This window comes from Mastomys coucha, unplaced genomic scaffold (genome assembly GCF_008632895.1).
Source record: "Mastomys coucha isolate ucsf_1 unplaced genomic scaffold, UCSF_Mcou_1 pScaffold1, whole genome shotgun sequence".
Lineage (NCBI taxonomy): Eukaryota > Metazoa > Chordata > Mammalia > Rodentia > Muridae > Mastomys > Mastomys coucha.
The window spans coordinates 36,425,442-36,440,892 of NW_022196891.1; the positions used below are offsets into that span (position 1 = coordinate 36,425,442).

Below are 15,451 nucleotides of genomic sequence, written 5' to 3' on the forward strand. Positions count from 1 at the left end.
ATTTTATTGACTCTTGAAAAATTATTATTTGTGTAAAACTGTGCCTACAGGGCTGGAGAGATGGCTCAATGGTTAAAAGCACTGACTGTTCTTCCAGAGGTCCTGAGTTCAATTCCCAGCAGCTTCATGGTGACTCACAACCATCTGTAATGGGATCTGATGTCCTTTTCTGGTGTGTCTGGAAACAGCTATAGTGTATTCATTCACATAAAATAAATAAATCTAAAAAAAAAAAAAAAAAAAAAAAAAAGCAGGAGAACTCAGCTTGAGTCTTTTGAGAAAAAAAAAAAAAACGAAGAAAATGTAGCTCTAATAAGTCTAACCAAGTGACGGGAGGAATGGCTCCATGGATAAAAGCACTGGCTAATCTTGTGGAGTGCCAGAGAAAAGTTCCTGATGTCTACATGGCAGTTCACTGCTGGCTATAACGACAGTTTCAGGGAATCCGATGCTGTCTTTTGGTCTCAGCAGGCTCTGTGTGTACATGGTTCATGTACATATATGTGAACACACATACATGTAAAATAAATTAATCTTTTTAAAAAGACTAGCAGAGAATTAAAAGTTTTCTTCTATAGATCCTCAAACGTTATCCTTGTTGCCTCCAAAGATGTATACGAATAGAAGCTTTCTACCTTGTCTATTCTGAATACACGCCATTTGTGCTCCCTGTATTAATGATGGGTGATTTCAAGTAATTACTTGTGAGTCATTTTGTATCCTAGACAGCATGAGAAAAACTCTATCTTTCCATAAAGTTCCTAGTTCCAAAAACAACTGTATAACAGAATACAGTTCACCTTCACATTTTAAAATATTTATTGTCTATTAAAATTAATACACCTTTTTTTTAGTAAATACTTATTATTTAATTTATTTTTGACAGTATCTTACATGAGTACTATGCTTACATCATACCCACCTTCCCCTCTCCTCTGCTGACCCTCTGTGTCTTTTCATGATTTCCCAGGTCCTGGATGTTTTGTGTCAGGAATTTTTAAATTTAACAAGTTCTTTGACTGTTACGTCATTCTCTTCTATTGTGTCTTCTGTACCTTAGATTCTCTCTTCCATCTCCTGCATTCTGTTGGTGATGCTTTCATCTGCTGTTCCTGTTCTTTTCCCTAGGTTTTCCATCTCCCGGAATCCCTCAGTTTGTGTTTTCTTCATTGCTTTTACTTCTATTTCAGGTGTTACACAATTTTATTTGTTTCTTTCACCTGTTAGTTGTATTTCCCTGTATGTCTGTAAGTGATTTATTTGTTTCCTCCTTAAAAACCTCTGTTTGATTATATTTTCCTGTATTTTTTAAAGTTATCTATCATCTTTATAAGATAGTATTTTTTCTTTTCTTTCTTTTTTATTAATCATTTTATTTGTTTACATTTCAAATGATATTCCCCTTCCTGGTTACCCCTCCACAACCTCCCCACCCCATTCCTTTATTCCCCCCCTTTTTCTCTATGAGGGTGCTCCTCCACCTTTTCACCAACATCAGCTTCACACCTCTAACATACTCCTATACTGGGGCATCAAGCCTTCCTCCCCTCCCACTGATGTCAGATAAGGCCATCCTCTGCTATATATGTATCTGGAGTCCTGGCTACCTCCATGTATACTCTTTGGTTGGTAGTTTAGTCCCTGGGAGCTCTGGATGGTTCAGTTAGTTGATATTATTCTTATGGGGTTGCAATCCCCTTCAGCTTCTTCAGTCTTTCTCCTAGCTCTTCCATTTGGGTCTCTGGGCTCAGTCTGATGGTTGGCTGTGAGTATCTGCATTGGTTAGGTGCTGGTAGAACCTTTCAGGCTACAGACATATCAGGCTCCTATCCGCAAGCATTTCTTGGCATCAGCAATAGTGTAGAGGGTTGGTGTCTGCAGAGGGGATGGATCCCTAGATGGGGTAGTCACTGGATGGCCTTTCTGTCAGTCTCTGTTCCATTTTTTGTCTCTCCCTTTATTTTGGGCAGGAACATTTCTGGGATGTGTGAGTGACCCCATCCTTCGACTTGGGGCCATGCTTATCTACTGCAGTTGGTCTCTACAGGTAGTATCTCTGCTTTGTTGGGTATTACAGCTAAAGTCATAGCCATTCGCTCCTGGGAGCCTCTCGCTTTCCTGGAATCTGGGACTTTCTAGTGGATACCCCCATTTCCTCATCTTCCATGGCTACAAGTTTTTATTCAATTTCCTGACTCTCTACTTTTCTCCTGTCCCTTCCAACATCTATTGCTGTCCATTTCTTTCCTCCTCCTCCTCTCTCGCTCCCAGGTCCCTTCCTCCCTTTAGTTCCTGTGGTTATTTAGTTCCTGTTCTATGTAGGTTTGAAGCATCTACACTTGGTCTTCCTTTGTGGATTGTATTGTGGGTATTCTGAGCTTTTGGGTTAAAATCTACTTATCAGTGAGTACATACAATGTGTGTTCTTTTGTGACTAGGTTACCTCATTCAGGATGATATTTTCTAGTTCCATCCATTTGCCTGAAAACTTCATGAAGTCATTGTTTTTAATAACTGAGTAGTGCTCCATTGTGTAAATGTACCACAACTTCTGAATCAATTTCTCTGTTAATAGACATTGGGGTTGTTAAAAATATGGCTGTTATAAAGATAGTGGAGCATGTGTCCTTGTTATATGTTGGAGCATCTTCTGCCTATATGCCCAAGAGTGGTACAGCTGGGTCCTCATGTAGTACTTTGTCCATTTTTCTGAGGAATCACCAGACTGATTTCCAGAGTGGTTGTACCAGCTTGCAATCCCACCAGTAATGGAGGAGTCTTCCTAATTCTCCACATACTTGGTAGCATCTGCTTTTATGAAGTTGAATCCCAGGGTTATATTGATTTGCATTTCCCTGATGACTAAGGATGTTGAACATTTCTTTCTCCTTCCTTCCTTCCTTCCTTCCTTCCTTCCTTCCTTCCTTCCTCCCTCCCTCCCTCCCTCCCTCCCTCCCTTCCTTCCTTCCTCCCTTCCTTCTTCTTTCTTTCTTTCTTTCTTTCTTTCTTTCTTTCTTTCTTCCTTCCTTTCTTTCTATTTTTTTGCAGTTTAGGGAAACTTTTTTCTTTCTTTCTAATTAATTAATTTTAAACTCCAGATTTTATTCCCCTCCTGGTCCACCCTCCAACTGTTCTACATCCCATACTTCCTCCCCACTCCCCTTGTCTCCACAATGATGTCCCCAACTCCCACCTAGACCCCACCCGACCTCTAAACACCCTGATACCTCCAATCTCTTGAAGGTTAGGTGCATGTTCTCTGAATAAACCCAGACCTCTGTTGTATATGTGTTGAGGGGCCTCATTTCAGCTGGTGTATGCTGCCTGGTTGGTGGTCCAGTGTTTGAGAGATCACAGGGGTCCAGGTTAATTGAGAATGCTGGTCCTCCTATAGGATTGCCTTTCTCCTCAGCTTCTTTCGGCCTTCCCTAATTCAACAACGGGTCAGCAGCTGCTGTCCATTGGTTGGGTGAAAATATCTATATCTGACTCTTTTAGCTGTTTGGGTGTTTCAGAAAGCAGTCATGATTGGTCTGGTTTTGTGAGTATTCCATAGCCTTCATAATAGTTTCAGGTCTTGGGGCCTCCCCTTGAGCTGGATCCCATTCTGGGCCTGTCCCTGGACCTTCTTTTCCTCAGGCCCCTCTCCATTTACATCCCTGCAATTCTTTCAGACAGAAACAATTATGGGTCAGAGTTTTTACTGTGGGACGGCAACCCTTCCCTCACTTGATGCCCTGTCATTCTGCTGGAGGTGGGCTGTACAAGTTCCCTCTTCCCAATGTAGGGCATTTTATCTGAGGTCCCTTCCTTTTAGTCCTGAGAGTCTCTCACCTCCCAGGTCTGTGGTATAATTTGGAGGGTTCCCCCAAACCTCCTACCTCCCTAGGTGACATGTTTCCCTTCTTTCTGCTGGCCCTTGGGGATTTCAGTCCTTTTCTCCTACCCAATACCCGATCATGTTCCCCTCTCCAGCCTCCCATCCCTTTCCCCTGCCATGTCCCACCCTACAGCAAACCAACAGCCAATATCAAATTAAATGGAGAGATACTTGAAGAATCCCACTAAAATTAGGGGCAAGACAAGGATGCCAACTCTCCCCATATCTATTCAATGTAGTACTCGAAGTGCTAGCTAGAACAATAAGACAATAAAAAGAGATCAAGGTGATATAAATTGGCAAGGTATCACTATTTGCAAATGATATGATAGGATACATAAGTGACCCAAAAAATTCTACAAAAACTTCTCCAGCTGATAAACAACTTCAGCAAAGTGGTTGGATATAAAATTAACTCAAATAAATAAGTAGTCCTTCTTTATACAAATGATAAACAGGCTGAGAAAGAAATTAGGGAAACAACTCCATTCAAAATAGCCACCAATAATATAAAATATCTTGGGGTAACTCTAACCAAACAAGTGAAAAATCTGTATGAGAATAACTTCTTCAAGTCTCAAGAAAGAAATCAAAGATCTCAGAAACTGGAGAGATCTCCTTGTCCAGCAAGAAAGACACGATGACACGACACGAGCTCTTCCTTTGCAGTTTATTTCAGGAACCTTTTAACAATGTTTCTCCCTCCTGCTCCTCCTGCCTGCTTCTACTCCTTCTGCCTTCTGCCTCCTGCTCTAATCTTATGCCTTCTGTCACTCCTGTCTCTTTGGAGCCCTTACTTAAGCTCCACCTCCCTGCCCACCCTCGGCTGTTGAGTACTCCCAAGCTTAGCCAATTCCAATGGGCTACATGGCAAAAGCAGATAGGTTACCAGATGCGGAAGCAACCAATGGCAGCAAGTTTAGCCAAATGAGAGCTTTGTTTACGAGGCCGCTCACTCTCAGGGCTCGGCTCTCCACAGTTCCCCCTTTTAGTTTTTAAATGAAAAAGGCAAGAGTAGAGGTCTGATCTCTGGTGAATAAAGTAGGGACATTGTACAGGCTCTTCGCCAGGTGTCACCCACCCAGCCAAGCCAGACCCATCTGATACCATTTTTCCAGAGGCAGGAAATGAATGGGAGAATTGGGGAAAGGGCGGTATCAATCTGCATCAATCAGACATGCTCTTCTTGAGACCACTAGCAGCAAACAGTGTATCCCAAGTGCAGTGCTCAGCCTTACAGCCTGAACGTGATGGATGATCACTGATACATGATGTTAGCCATGCCTGGGGGAACTGTCCTGCCTCAATGGCTGTAAATGCTTGCACAATCATGGCTGCATTCCTTCTCTGAGTGAACCTGAAACTGCATATATACCACAGGCCCACAAGGCAGACCAGCAATAGGAGACCAACCAATCTAAAGCCAAAAATGAAACATCTAAACTTCTATTGGTACTAAAAAGGCGAGGAAACACTCGAGCATTATGTCGTATCGGCATTGGTCTTGGAAACACGGACAGAATCCTCCATCTCAGTTCCGCTTGGCTTTCCACCAGGAACAGAAGAAGAAGGGTGCACAGGGCTCTCGGGCACAATCTCTCCATTCTGCGTGGCACACTTCCGCGTCAATTGCTCGGGGACCCAAATGGGATCTCGGAGGTCCTGTGGAAACACACAAACAGAGCCTTTCACCCACGTCAATACCAGATCCGGGCCATGCCATGAACCTTTCAGAATATTCTTCCACTTCACAAATCCCTTCAAGGAACCTCTGCTGCACTAATGACGATCAGCAGCAGAAAGGCCATCTACATCCAAATTTTAAAAATTTAAGGTAAAAAGAGCAAGAGCAATTCTTTCTTTTGGGGTACGGCCTTGGCCAATTTCTTAGCATTTACATGAAAATTTTGATGGAACTGTTTAGCCATTTCCATAGAAGAACTCATGAAAATGCACTCCATCCTAGTCCATTGATCGACAATCTCATTTCCTTTACTTAAAAGTCCTGGCAACCCGGTATGAGCCCGAATATGCTGAATAAAAAGTGGATTCTTTCTCTGCCAAATTAATTTCTGCAAATTCTCAAATAATGCACAAACGGTACTATTAATTTTAATGGGGCCAGCAGTTTCAAGAATTTTAACAGCGTTAACAACATAAGCCGAATCAGATATCAAATTAAAAGCAAATTGGCAATTTTTAAAAACTTCAATTACTATTTTTAATTCAACTACATGAGGAGAGCCCGGCAGGAATTGACATAATACGGGCTCTTGTTTCTCTACCAAATAGGCCCCACAGACTGTTTTTGAACCATCAGTAAACACATTTGGAGCCCCAATTATAGGGGCAGCTGACGTAATCTTTGGAAAGATCACAGGATGCTCTCTAAAGAAGGATTGAGCATCTTGAAAAACTGGGCAGGCGAGCTGGAGCTCTGACCTCACCACTCGCCAAACCTCTGGGTAAAAGGAGAGGCTTGGACCCTCACTGTTGATTGGATTATAGGGGGGATACGCTGACAGCACGAAGCCTGGGGGGCCTTTGTCAGTCTCTGGGCCCTTCCTCCTGCGCTTCTCTTTAATAGAGCTTCTCTCAATCTTCTCAATCAAAACCTGCAATTTCTCATCTGTGTCAGACCACTCTGTGTCTGAAGCTCCCTTCTCTGACTTCACAGATCGCTCTTCCTTCAGCTGCTCTAATGCGGCTTTCCCCTCTATCTCATACACCTTAGAACTAACAGGTCCAACTATAGACTGAGGATTTGTTCTAAACAGTCAAATTGAAACATTTCTTCCCTTAAAGAAACAATGTTGGTTCTGTTCTCTCTGCACTCAGCACTCCTCCTGGTAAAAGGCCATCCATTTAAGGAACATGGGTGAGGGGAACACAACCTTGACCATTTCCTTCCAATCTCTGAGGGTGATAGCCTGGTGGGCAAAGCCCTCATGGATGGTCTCTACCCAGGGTGAATGAGGGCTATCCTCTGCCACTGTTTTGTCATAGTAAAAATGGTCATCCTACCAAAGGCAATCTACATATTCAATGCAATCCTCATCAAAATTCTAACACAATTTTTCAAAGACATGGAAACAGCAATTCTCAAATTCATCTGGAAAGGCAAAAAAGCAAGAATAGTGAAAATAATTCTTAACAATAAAAGAACAGCTGGGGGAATCACCATCCCTAACTTCAAGCTTACTACAAAGCAATAGTGATAAAAACTGCATGGTATTGGTAGAGACAGACATGTTTATCAATAGAAATGAAGACCCAGAAATAAAACCACACATTTATAGCACTTGATCTTTGACAAAGAAGCCAAACATATACAATGGGGGGAAAAAAGCATCTTCAACAAATGGTTCTGGTCTAACTGGCTGTCTGTATGTAGAAAAGTGAAAATAGAGCCATATTTGTCACCTTGTACAAAGCTCAAGTCCTAGTGGATTCAACATCAAACCAAATACACTGAATTTAATAGAAGAGAATGAGAGGAAGAGCCTTAAACTTATTAGCACAAGGGGAAATTTCTTAAACAGAACTCCAATGGCTCATGCTCTAAGATCAAGAATTGATAAATGGTACCTCATGAAACTGGAAAGCTTCTGTAAGGCAAAAGTCTTAGCCAATAAAACAAATTGGCAACCTACAGATTGGGAAAAAATCCTCAATTACCACACATCTGATAGAGGTCTAATATCCAAAATATATAAAGAACTCAAGAAGGTAACCACCAAAAAAAAAAAAAAAAAAAAAAAAAAACAAACAAACAAACCAATCAAAAAATGAGGTATAGAACTAGATAGATTTTACAACTGAGGAATCTCAAATGGCTGAGAAACACCTAAAGAAATGTTCAAATTCCTTAGTGATCAGAGAAATGCAAATCAAAATGACCTTGAGACTCCACCTGACACCAATCAGAATGGCTAAGATCAAAACCTCAAGTCATAGCACATGTTAGCTAGGATGTGGAGAAAGGAGAACATTCCTCCATTGCTGGTAGGATTGCAAATTGGTACAACTACTCTAGAAATCAATTTGGAGGTTCCTCAGAAAATTGGAAATATATCTACCTGAAAACCCAGCTATACTACTCTTGGGAATACACCCAAAAGTTGCCCTACCATGCCACAGGGGCACATGTTCCACTATGTCCATACTGGCCTTGTTTATGATAGCCAGAAACTGGAAACAACCCAGATGTCCCACAATGGAAAAATGGACACAGAAAATGTGGTACATTTACACAATAGAATATTACTCAGGTATTAAGAATGAGGACATCATGAGTTTTGCAAGCAAATGGATAGAACTAGAAAATATCATCCTGAGTGAAGTAACTCAGCAATAAAGGATATGCATAGTATGTACTCACTAATAAGTGTATATTAGCCAAAAAAGTGCCAGATACCCAAGATACAGCCCATAGAATTCCAAAAAGTCAACAAGTTGAAGGGTCCAAATGAGGATGTCTCAGTCCCACTTTGGAGGGTGAATTTCTTTAAGTGCTTCTCAGCCACTTGAGATTCCTCAGTTGAGAATTCTTTGTTTATCTCTGTCCCCCATTTTAAAATAGTATTTTTGGGTTCTCTAGAGCCTACCTTGATTCTTTGTATGTTTTGGATATTAGCCCTCTATCAGATGTAGGATTGGTAAAGATATTTTCCCAATCTGTTGGTTGCCATTTTGTCCCATTAACAGTGTCCTTTGCCTTACAGAAGCTTTGCAATTATATGAGGTCTTATTTGTTAACCGTTGATCTTAGAGCATATGCCATTGGAGTTCTGTTCAGGAACTTTCCCCCTGTGCCAATGTGTTCAAGGTTCTTTTCCACTTTCTCTTCTATTAGACCAAGCATATCTGGTTTTGTGTGGAGGTCCTTGATCCACTTGGACTTGAGCTTTGTACAAGGAGATAAGAAGGAATCAATTTGCATTCTTCTACATGCTGACCCCCAGTTGAACCAGCACCATTTGTTGAAAATGCTGTCTTTTTTCCACTGGATTTTTTTTTTATGTCAAGTGAACATAGTTGTGTGGGTTCATTTCTGTGTCTTCACTTCTATTCCATTGATCTACTCTCTTGTTTCTGTACCAATACCATGCAATTTTGTCACAATTGCTCTGTAGTACAGCATGAGGTCAGTGATGGTTATTCCACCAGAAGTTGTTTTATTGTTATTCCAGATGAATTTGAGAATTACTCTTTCTATTTCTGTGAAGAATTGAGTTGGAATTTTGATGGGGATTGCATTGAATCTGTAGATTGCTTTTGGTAAGATGAACATTTTTGCCTTGTTTATCCTGCCTATCCATGACCATGGGGGATCTTTCCATCTTCTGAGGTCTTCTTCAATTTCTTTCTTGAGAAACTTGGTGTTTTTGTCATACAGATCTTTCACTTGCTTGGTTAGAGTCACATCAAGACAAGATTCAATGTCATTTTCCTGTGTGTATGTGTGTGTGTGTGTGTGTGTGTGTGTGTGTGTGTGTATGTGTGTGTGTTTTGTCTTAGGATATCCAGGGCTTGCTGTAGTGTGGTAATTAAGCTTTGGAGGTAGCATATTGCCCTGGCATTTGTTGATTGTGTTCTTCCAAGGGTCTTTGGCCATCTAGATGGTTTTGGTTCCTGGAGTTCTTGTTATAGTAGGCATTGGGAGGGGTGAATGTTGGTCTTTGTGGTCTGGCAGGCCTTTAGGCCTTTTCTAGGGAAATACTGACACATAATTTATGGGAGTATTCAACCTCTGTCTGATTATACTTAAGACCTACTTCATAAGAAGGAACACATGCATAGCACTGCTTATGTAAACAAGAGCCAGAAACTATCCCAATGGCAACACATACACACACACACACACACATACACACACACACATACACATACACACAAACACACACACATACACACAAACACACACACACACACAAACAGAGATGGTAGACGAAGTTTCAACAAGCTCCAACAGCTTAATTTTTTTCTTTTAGCCTTTTTTTATATCACCCGAGACAAAAATTCTCCATGTAGAAAGAAAGATGACCTCATAGCCACAAGTTACATTTTCTCCAAAAATAATCATCTCAAGAACATATTCTTCAAGAACAAATTAAGTCATTACATAAAAAAAGTTACAACAGGATTATTGATTATGTAGTCTTCTTCTAGAACACATACCTAACTAAACATTTCCCATCTCCTTTTCTCACAAGTTCATTGTAAAACCCCAAAGCAATAACTCTTTTGTCATTGATTAACCAGGTTTAAGCAAGTCAAGTCTGCATTAACAAGTTTTTCCTATGCTTAGCTGACAGCAATTTTATTTACCAGGAAATAGATCATCTATCTTACATCTTAGTTTTGAAAGTTTGTTCAGCTAAATTGGCTAATTATCTATTGTCTATCCTTATATTCATAATAGAAGTCTTTACTCTTTGTTTATAACTTTCTTTTTTTTGGTGCACACCAAAACCTGTAGCTACATCTTTCGATTAGAAGATCAAGGAACTCAGACTCAACCTAGAATGAATGTTTTCTTTGAGCATTAATTTTTCTCTAACCTATGTTTATCCAAGTACAATTATGTATTTATAATGCCTGAAATCTCACTGAACTCTTTTTCTACCCTATGTAGCTCTCAGTATTCTGCAATGAGGGGGAACATTCTACTGTTCATTATAGATTTATTATATTTTTCTAGCAAAACCAGTTTAAACCATCTCCTTAAAGGTTTCTATCACATACCTTAACTTTCCAAAACTATTTAAATCATATCAGGAATTTTGTAAAAACATTATTTTATCTAAACAATATTATTTTATGAATATTCATCTTCAATGTGTGCTAAAGGCCAACAATAGAAGATTGGCTGAGGTAGTTAGCAAAAGGGAGCATAGTGTTGGTTATTGGGGTCATGCAGATAGCAGATGGGGGACAGGTGACAGCCACAGGTGATTTATGGGGTCAGCACTACTAAAGGAACAAATCTTAATCATCTGGGGCTGGCAAGAATGCCCAGCAAAAACTCTTAAGTGTACATATATGTAGACAGACAGACATATGCATGTGTGCATTTGGTAGATGTGTCTGAGCCCCTCAGGCCACACACACACATTCTGGATTTAGTAGAAATGGCTACACCAAATTTTATTATTGCTTCCAGCTTTTTATAGCTTTTTATAGATCTGGTGGTGTGGATAAGGGAGATCCAGTGGGATGACCAGTTCAACTATAACCCAGGACGAGATTCAAGGCTCTGAATTGGCCTGTTCCAAAGTCATCAGCGAATGGTTGGGATATGTAAAAGGGCCAATCCTGCTGTTCCAAAGCTAAAGGATCTTCATAACACAGTGTAGCAACAGGATAACCAGGAGTCCCAATGAGAATCCAATATTGATGGTGTCACAGAAGCCAGAAGTCTTGAATCAGACCAGTTACTCATTGCAATAAACATTTGCAAGTGAAGATGTGTGGACAGAAGGAAATGTGGTGAGACACACTGACACATTACAACTTGTGTTACACACAAGTGATGTGTTCTCTTGTTTTGTTTTGTTATTTGTTTGCTTGCTTGTGTGATTTATTTCAGGGGTGGTATTGCAAGGATGTAGGGTGGATATGAAGGGATGGGGAGATGAGTGGGAGAGGGGTGAATGATGTACAATTCTCAAAGAATCAATAAAAGGTTGAAAAATGAAAAGAGAGGTTCTGTATAGCAGAGGATGGCCAAGTCGGTCATCAATGGGAAGAGAGGCCCTTGGCCCTCTGAAGGTTCTATGCCCCAGGGTAGGGGAATGCCAGGGCCAAGAAGTGGGAGAGGGTGAGGTGGTGAGCAGGGGGGAGGGGGAGGGAACAGGGGATTGTTTTAGTTTTTGGTTTGTTTTTTATTTTATTTTCTTTTTCTTTTTTCTTTTTGGAGGGGAACCTGGGAAAGGAGATATTGTAAATAAAGAAAATATCTAATAAAAAAGTACTTTTATTCAATATATCTTTGTAATTTAATAGAAAACAAAACAACAACAAAGATAACATAGAAACTAGATAGTCCACAGACATGGGTTAACATTAAGCATGACTAGTCTAAATAATTGTAAATTGAACTTCTTTAAAATTCCTAGCTCCTGTGAGGCAAAGGACACCATCGTTTGGACACAGCAGTGACTTACAGAATGAGACACTGCTTCTTGTCAACTCCACATTCAACAGAGGCCTAGTAACCAAATTACATAAAGAATCAAAGATCTTCATGTCAAACAACAACACAACAACAACAACAACAACAACTAATCTAATTAAAAAATGGGCCACGATTTAAACCAGAGGAATCAATAGAGGAAACTCAAAGGCTGCGAAACACTTAAAAAAGTTCAACATTCTTTCCTATCAGGGAAATTTAAATCAAAGCTATCTTTTTTTGGGTTCTTTGTATATTCTGGATTTTAATCTTCTTTCACATATACACCTCCGAATTGGTACCCTTCCTTTTTTGCCTGTTGATTTTTTCTTCAGCTGTGCAAATGTTTTTAGACTTTATAAAGTCCAGCTTGTCAATTGTAGGCATTAATTGTTGTGCAAATGGAGTCCTATTCAGAAAGTCTTCCTACAGCTATATCATGTAGGATAGTGCCTATGTTTTCTTCTCAGAGTTTCTCTGCTTCAGATTGGAGGTTTAAATCTTTAATGCACCTGGAGTTAAGTTTTTGAACAAGGTGATGGATGCGGGTCTAACTTCACTTTTCTGCACATGGACATCCAGTTTCCTCAGCACCATCTGTTGAAGTTGTTTTATTTTTCCCCAGGTATGTTTCCCAGATCTTTGTGAAACATCATGTGGTTCAACTTAAGGGTACTTATGTTTGGTATTTCATTTTGTACTACTAGTTTACATACATATCCCACATATCTGTTTTTATGATTATTGTTACATTATTAGGTATTATTTTTATTACTATGACATTGTAATGCCTTGAGATCTGGACTAGTAATCCCTCCAGTATTGTTCTGTTTCTTGAGGGTTTTTTTTGGGGTGGGTATGTAGAGTCTTTTGTGGAATTTAGGAAAGTTACTCTTATACTTCTGTGAAGAGTGAGATGGGAATTTTGATTGAACTTTCACTGAATCTGTAAATAGTTTCTAGTACAGTTGAAGTATATTCCCTATAGGAATCTATGTGTCCTTTTGGTCTGAAGATAATAGAGGCTTTATAAAAAGGATTTGGAAGTGTTTCTGTTCTGGGGAAAAATTTGAGGAGTATTGATATTAGATTTTTTTGTGTTTTATTATTTTGGGTTTTTTGGAAGTACAGTAGAATTCTTTTCTGAATCATAACTGATGTAGGCTTTTCTTGGGAGAGGTGCACTTTTAATTACTGTTTGTATTCTCTTTGATATATAGATCTGTTTAAATTGTTTAATCTTCATTTAACTTGGCAGGCCATACGAAGAAGAAACTTAGTAGAGTTTTGTAGACTTTTGTTCAGCTCTACTCTTTTTGTGGCATCATTCCTTCTTGTTTTCCAAGAGTTTTCAAGCATGCCATTATGTAAAATTAGTGTAAGATTTCTCCTATTTTTTTTTTTAAATTGGCACTAGGTTTCTCTGAACTTCCCTCATGAGACTGCTTTTATTATGACCCATGAGTTTAGGTATATTGTGCTTTTATTTCCATTCATTTCTAAAAAGGTTTAAATTTCCTTCTTGAATTCTGTCTTGACTTAATTTTCATTAGTGGTGGTTTGTGCAGAATCCATGAGTCGGTATTGTTGATACCTAGCTTTAGTCACTGTTGGTCACGTAGGTTGCAGGGCGTTATTTCAGTTTTCTGTTAGGACTTGCTTTGTGTCCTAATGTGTGGTTATCTTTGAATAAAATCATATGTGCTGCGGAGAAGAAATTATTTTGTGTGGTAGTCCTGTTATAGGTATGCCCACTAGAGATCCCATGGGGAATATGGTTCTGTGTGTTGGAGGTTGACCCAGAGGAAGGGTGGCTGAAAGGGTTAATAAAAAGAGGAAAACAGATTCTTCCATGAGATTCCAGGGAGTGGATTCAGAAAGGGAAGACAAGTCTTTTCAAGTGGTCCTACAGTGTTAGGGTTGAAACGTCCCATCCTCTCTCTCTCTCTATGCCCCCTCTCCCATCCTCTCTCTCTCTTTACGCCCCCTCTCCCATCCTCTCTCTCTCTCTATGCCCCCTCTCCCATCCTCTCTCTCTCTCTTTACGCCCCCTCTCATTTTTGTTGAGACAGGGTTTCTCTGTGGATCCTGGAAGTTACTCTTTAGATCAGGCTGGCCTTGAACTCTTCCTCTCAAATTCTGTGATTGAAATTGTATGCCACCAACTTCGATATATATTTTTTTCTAATTCCATCATTTAGTCTGTATTGATTGAAGAATTGAGACCGTTAATATTGCAAGTACTTATGGATCCCTGATATTTTGTTGCAGAGCTGTGATTATCCCTCTACTTTTGATTTACTGTTCTGTAATTGTTTATCCTTCATATAATCTTGGTGGGATTAACCTCTATAGGACTGAGGTGTTCCGTTTAGTGTCTTCTGTGAAGATCTTTTGGAGGACAGAAATCCCTTACATTTGGTTTATTTTTTAATGTCTTTTTTCTCTATTAATTTTAATTGATAGTTTTGCCTGGTATGTTTTCTGGGATAGTGTTTGGGTGTTTCAGGGTTTGTACAATCTATCCATGTCCTGGCCTTCAGAGTGCCTATGGAGAAGTCAGGTACTACTCTTATGTGTCTGATTTTGTCTATTACTAGGCCTTTAGTACTTACAACTTTTAAATCCTTTATTGTGCACATAAAGTGTTTTGATTATCATGTGCTATGGGGGTCTGGTCTTGTCTATTTCTCTTCTTATATGTCTCTTATACACTGAAAAACATTTTTCCTATATGTTTTTGAATGTCTTTTATGTGCAATTTCCCCCACTTTCTACTACATATAGCTTTTTTTATAGTGTCTAAATTTTCTGAATGTTTTGTGCCTGGACCTTTCTTCTTGGATCTTCTTTTTTCCTCTCTCCTTCTCTCTTAATTTTTTCTCTATTACTTCTCTCCCTCTTTTCTTCCTTCCTGTTCTCTTCTTTTAAATTTAACATTTTTTTTTTTTTTTTTACTGAGCTACCTTTTTAAAAAAATCTTGTTTTCAAGACCCAAAATTCTCTATTTTGCTTTATTCAATTTGTGGGATACTTTGGGTTTTTTTTTATTAGATATTTTATTTATTTACATGTCATATGATTTCTCCTTTCCCAGTTTCCCCTCCAAAAAAAAAAAAATGAAAAGAAAACAAGAACATACTCCTGTTGCCTCCCCCTTCCCCATGCTTGCCACTCCACCCTCTCCCACTTACTGGCCCTGGCATTCCCCTACACTGGGGCATAGAATCTTCACAGGGCCAAGGGCCTCTCCTCCCATTGGTGACCGACTTGGCCATCCTCTACTATACACATGCTGCCAGAACAATCAGACCCCTCCACATGTACTCCTTGGTTGGTGGTTGAGTCCCTGAGAGCTCTGAGGGTACTAGTTAGTTCATATTGTTGTTCATCCT

The 15,451-nt window shown here is 39.6% G+C and overlaps 1 protein-coding gene across 1 annotated transcript in view; it reads right to left on the reverse strand.

Moving 5' to 3' along the window:
- The window catches only part of LOC116069714 (complement factor H-related protein 2-like), a 187,601-nt gene that overhangs the window by 43,956 nt on the left and 128,194 nt on the right, over positions 1 to 15,451 (reverse strand). The window lies entirely within an intron of this gene.